Here is a 6,078-nt window from a genome sequence, read left to right on the forward strand (position 1 = left end):
TACGGAGCCCAGACCCTGCCCTAGAGGCTAATAAACACATCTCGTTCCATCTGAATTTGACCATGAAATCCAGATATCTTTTTAGTCTGTTTCTAGAGTCCTTACTGATATATCCTTCCAATGTACTCACATGTCACCCATGGCCAGAACATAAAAATGTCTCTGGCTTGGAACACCATATGAACAGTATTTACACCTTTTAAAAATATGGGCATCCTTCAAAATACCCACATTTTATTATAAACAATACCATTTAGGATGTTCTAACACAGAAGTCTTCTATTCCTTCTGTTCTTCTATTGTAGTCATGGAGACCTCAGATTTGGTTGAAATAAACAGACAAAATTAAAACCTGCACAAAAAGCTGGTATCAGAGCAAACAATATTGACAGTTTATATTTCAGTGGTATTTTGTCTGAGGAAATCAACCATTCTGCAGACATGACCTCTTTTGATCTCTCAGGTGGGAAAAGGATAGTGCTGCCTTCCTCTTAAGATCCACAAAGGACTCATGGTGACAACCAGGTAAAGGGGAGACTGGGGCTACAGCACACTGAAACACATGGCTGAAACAAAAGAATTTCACCCACTCAGTTGTTTGGCATCAGACTGGTCAAATTAGTCATTTGAATTTAATAATTTAATCGGTCAAGTCAGCCAAAGTGGTCCACACAGATAAGAATTGGCCAAGTTGCCATTGTCCCAAATTGAGCCACGATGACCAAATAAGAAAAAGTCTTGGGTCGCTCACTTGAAGATACTTATAGTTTTAAAAAAGAAATATTTGCCTGCTGTTAACAACATTGCTCTGTTTATTTTATTTTATTTTTTCTTTGAGACAGAGTCTCACTCTGTCACCCAGGCTGGAGTGCAGTGGTGTCATCTGGGCTTACTGCAACCTCTGGCTCCCAGGTTCAAGCAATTCTCCTGCCTCAGCCTCCCAAGTAGCTGGGTTACAGGTGCGTGCCACCACACCTAGCTAATTTTTGTATTTTTAGTGGAGATGGGGTTTCGCCATGTTAGCCAGGCTGTTCTAGATCTCCTGACCTCAAGTGATCTGCCTGCCTTAGCCTCCCAAAGTGCTGGGATTACAGGCGTGAGCCACCGCGCCCGGCTTCTCTTTAATGACTGCAGTTGTCCCATAGACTGCACTGGCACCGGGGGATGCTTCTAAAATACAAATCCAATCACCTTACTCCCACTGACCACAGGATGAACCTGAGGTCCTTCCTGATGACACAAGGGCCTTAATTGACCTCTGGACCACTTTCCTGTTTCACCTCTCTCCCCTATCTCCACTGCCATGCTGTAGTTGTGAGATGCTATTAGTAACTAGTAGTTATTTAAATGCTCAAGCTGTTGCCAAAACCATTTACTTTGCCTGGAAATACTACGTCTCCCACAGATACATGTACACCCCATTCCTGACCCCATCGTTGCCTGTTTGAAAAACACCAATTTATCTCTCTTTTCTTTTATGGTTACTTTTTAAAGAATTTTTTATTGCAAAAGAAGTACACAGAAAGTACAGTACATAAAACAGAAACAAGAAAAGTAGAAGTACACATTATCATGATACCAAAGATAAAATTGTTTGCATTTTGATATATTCCTCACAATCCTCTTCATGTGCACATATATAGACATTTTCTACCATGCCAGTTTGACTTTTGAGACTCATCTCAAATGCCACTTCCTATAAGAAGACTTTTCTAACCTTTCCTCCTACTCATGCCCCCAAACTTAATCTCACTCACTCCCACTCACCCTACAGGTTTCAGCTTAAATGTCATATCCTCAGACAGTTTTTTCCTGACCCCCATAGTAAATGACATCACCCCAGTTACTCTCTTGGATAGCACACTGTTCTTTCTTTCATAAAACTATCTGAATTTATCATTATAAATATATTTATTTGTGTATTTATGCATTCATGTCTTTCTTTCCCATTAGGCTGTAAGATCCATGAGAGCAGAGACGATTGCTGACCGTGCTTATCACTGTAGACCCAAAGCCTGAAATAGCATCTGGTTCTTTAAACACATGATGAATATATGTTGAATAACTAAATGAATGAAACCACTGTTCTTCAAGCTCCCACGAACACCTTACCATTCTCTACCATGTCAACTTATTTTATTATAACAATTGCTCACCATTAAACCATATGGTCCTGGAAGACAAAGACTGTCTTTAAGTCTATAAAGTCATATTTATATGTGAAATCATAATTACATCCCCATCACACAATGTCCTGCACATGGTAAATATTCAATTCTTTGGAATGAAAAAAATTGAGTGAATGAATTGCTATATGGGCAGGGCAGCTTGCCAGTGATGCTCTCAAGTGATCCCATTTCTTACATAAATCTTTTCTTCCTGGTTTTAATAACAGTTTCCATATAACACCAAAATATAACTGAAAAGTAAAAACATTGCTTTGTGCTCCAGATGTTTCATTTTCAGAAGCCAAACATCCAGATCATTTGGACCCATATGAAAAACTGAGCCTCTCTTCATCCAAATGTTTGGCATTTTCTTGGCTCATTCAGAGTCCAAAGGAAGAAAGAAATGGATGCGTTACCCCTCCACCATCAATACAGAGAGAAAACAAAAATAAATAATTAGTGTGATTAAAGTCCACATTTTCAATGCGCCATAATCTTTCTATAATACATTCCAAAGAGCACTGATTTACATAAGAGACAACTGTTGTATGGGAACATCAGTGAGTTTGCTTTCAGCTACAAAGAAGAAAACCTACTAAAAGTGGCTTACCCATCAATAATATTTATTATAACATGTAAGAGGAAGTCTGGAGGTTGGCTTATTCAGCAGCTCAGCAGCATCAACAAAGACCTGGGTATTTTCTAACTTTATACCATGACTTTCTTAGAAAACATCTTTCTCTCAGTTTCAAAGTGACGGAAGTAGTCCAGGTGTCACATACACAACAAATAGCATCCTGCAAGGAAGGCAGTTACTCTCACATACCCCTTTAAATTGGCACAAAAAACCTGAGCATGCTCCACACTCCCCATCTGGCTTCTTCTCAGGTCCTCTAGGCCACGATTGGGCCCTGTGTCTAAGCTTCACCCAGTTATTGGAAAGGGGAATGAGGTGATCAGTACTGGTTTAGATTAGCAGTTTCCTAACTTTAGCCCATGTCAGAGTCACCTAGAAGTGACCCAGCATCACCCAGATTGTGGGGCTCTATCCCCAAAGTCTTTTATTCAAGTGGGGCCTGACATTTTGCATTTAGAATAAGTTCCCAGATAGTATTGATGCTGCTCATCTTGAGAACACATTTTTGGAACATCTGACTTAGACCAATCATGACCCACCTGCCAGTAATGGGGAGGGGGCCAAGCCTGCCAGGTGTCTTGGTTGCCCAAGAGCTATACAGAATTGTGGTTTTACTCAGCAAAGAACAGCAGTGTGGCTAGTATATTAGGGTCTGTCACAGTGAAACAGAATAATAATACCTGGAATGTATTGAGAGCTTTGTATGCACCAAAAATTGCTCTAAAAACACAATATAGTCATCCTTGATATCCAAGGAGGATAGGTTCTTTCATATCCAAGGGGGATAGGTTCCTACTGTACCAAAATCCATGGATACTTAAGTCCCTTGTATAAAATGGCATTGTATTTGTATATAACCTACACACATCCTCCCCTGTACTTTAAATCATCTCTAGATTGCTTATAATACCAAATATAATGTAAATGGATTGAAAATAGTAGTTATACTGTTTTGTTTTGTTTTGTTTTTTTTTGTTTTGTTTTCAGAGACAGAGTCTCGCTTTGCTGCCCAGGCTGGAGTGCAGTGGCTCGATCACAGCTCACTGCAACTTCCACTTCCCGGGTTTAAGTGATTCTCCTGCCTCAGCCTCCCAATTAGCTGGGACTACAGGTGCATGCCGTCACGCCCGACTAATATTTTGTATTTTAGTAGAGACAGTGTTTCACTGTGTTGCCCAGGCTGGTCTTGAACTCCTAAGCTCAGCCAGTCTGCCCACCTTGGCCTCCCAAAGTGCTAGAATTACAGGTGTGAGCCACCACACCTGGCCTGTATTTTTATTTATATTATTTTCATTGTTGTATTGCTATTTTTTATTGTTTGTTTCTGAATATTTTTCATCCACACTTGGTTGAATCTGCAAATATGGGAACCCCCAGACATGGAAGGCCAAGTGTATACATTTTTAAATCACTCAAATGATTCTTTGAGGACTTATGTCCTCAACGTAAGATTCTAGCTACATGGACAACAGTTTTCATAGTCCTTTCATTTGTATTCTCTCCTTTGATGCAGTATTAATGAGTATACCATTAGGATGATTGGGTCACTGTCTTATACTCAGTAAAAATTTCGGCTTGGTAAAAGAGATGAGCTTGTCTCTGTTATTTAAATATCCATTTATTTAATGAATAATTAGATTCTTTGAGGTAGGTATCTATTATGCCCATTTACAGATCAGAAAATCGAGAATCAGAAAGCTACAGAAATTGCCCATAGTCATACTGCTGGTAAGTTCTGTAGCCTGGGTTGAAACCACGATCTGTGTAACTCTCACAGTCCAAACTCTTACCTCTGATGCAATTTGGGGACCTGAGTTTGAATTCTGGCCCTGCTGCTTTTCTGTGCCTCGGATCATCATCCAAGGTCAAATACAAATGCCACCACCTAGATTCACCTTGACAATGATCACCATTTAATGGCAAGTGAGTGCACTTTGGGATCAGGCAGAAAATCAGGCTTCCTGCTGTATGACTTGGCTAAGTCTTTTCATCTGTCCAATCTCAACTTCCCCCAAGGTATAATGAACATACTAATTCTTGTCTCACAGGAAATTTGGGGGAAGTATGTGGTAAAATACTTTACCCTATCCCTGGCACATGGTAGCCAGTCAATATGAGCGGCTCTCATTACTATTACCAGCTCTGTGATCTTGGACACTCATCTATAGAACTAGAGCTTTACAGAATACTTAGGAAGTCTAAACAAGCTCTGAGAAATGCCTGGTACATGTTTATGCAAATAACCCGCTGCATTGTAAGTGTATGCAGTTAAATGAAAACCACACTATCTCCTGTTATAAGAAAGTGAAAACCATCCTCATCTGCAACCTCAACAGAAAGAGAAAACTGAGGCTGAGGCTGGAGGAACAAGAGGGAAAGAAGAGGCTCCTGGAACCATCAATCACTTTCCAATGGAAAAGAGTCAGCCTCATTTTTCTTCCTGAAACTAACAGAGTATCTCCTTCCTTTTACATGCCAATGATTTTCACCTGAAATTGTTGAGCTACGATGACACAGCTAACCTCAGCACACAGATGATTTCATTATGTCATCATTTCAGCTCATTTCGTCAATGAAACTCTGGAAAGGACTTACCTGCAATTAAAATAACTAAAATTCTGGTGTTTCAGAGTCTCAGCAAGGCCTGCCCTAGTGGTTGTCCCTATTGGAAAGAGTGCCCCCATCCTGTGCCCTCTGTCAACCTTGGTTCCCTCCCCTGTTGTGTTTTCTTCAGGGAACCTAACACCTTCTAAAATTACAATGTCAGTTTACTTGCTAATGGTCTGCCTCTCCCATAAGAAGTAAACTCCAAGAAGAGAGGAAGTTTGTCTGTCTTGGTCACTGGTATGACCTCAATCCCTAGAACCATCTTTGGCATACAGTAGTTACTAATTAAATATGTTGAATGAATGAAGAAATAAATAAATGGATACTTAAATAACAGAGACAAGCTCATCTCTTTTTCCAAGCTGAAATTTTTACTGAGTATAAGACAGTGACCCAATTATCCTAATGGTATACTCATTAATATTGCATCAAAGGAGAGAATACAAATGAAAGGACTATGAAAACTGTTGTCCATGTAGCTGAACTCTTACCTTGAGGACCTAAGTCTGTGCTGAGATGTAGACAAGTTGAAGCATGACCAAGGGTATGATGACCTCACATGGGGGGGCCAAAGCACCTGGGACAGAGCATGTCCAAAGGTAAGAGAGAGCTGGAATATCTAGGAAAGGTCCCAGACAAGCCAGTGTGAAGGAATATTTTGAGGCA

General features: G+C 40.2%; 1 long non-coding RNA gene across 1 annotated transcript; it reads left to right on the forward strand.

Moving 5' to 3' along the window:
* The first annotated feature begins 321 nt into the window (after positions 1–321).
* LOC108512705 (uncharacterized) lies at positions 322–2,181 on the forward strand. Its single transcript, XR_001880663.1, has 2 exons — positions 322–525; positions 1,954–2,181. It is a non-coding gene; the product is annotated as an uncharacterized LOC108512705 (long non-coding RNA).
* The last annotated feature ends 3,897 nt before the right edge of the window (positions 2,182–6,078 follow it).

The sequence above is a fragment of the Rhinopithecus bieti genome, unplaced genomic scaffold, assembly GCF_001698545.2.
Source record: "Rhinopithecus bieti isolate Rb0 unplaced genomic scaffold, ASM169854v2 scaffold_27006, whole genome shotgun sequence".
Lineage (NCBI taxonomy): Eukaryota > Metazoa > Chordata > Mammalia > Primates > Cercopithecidae > Rhinopithecus > Rhinopithecus bieti.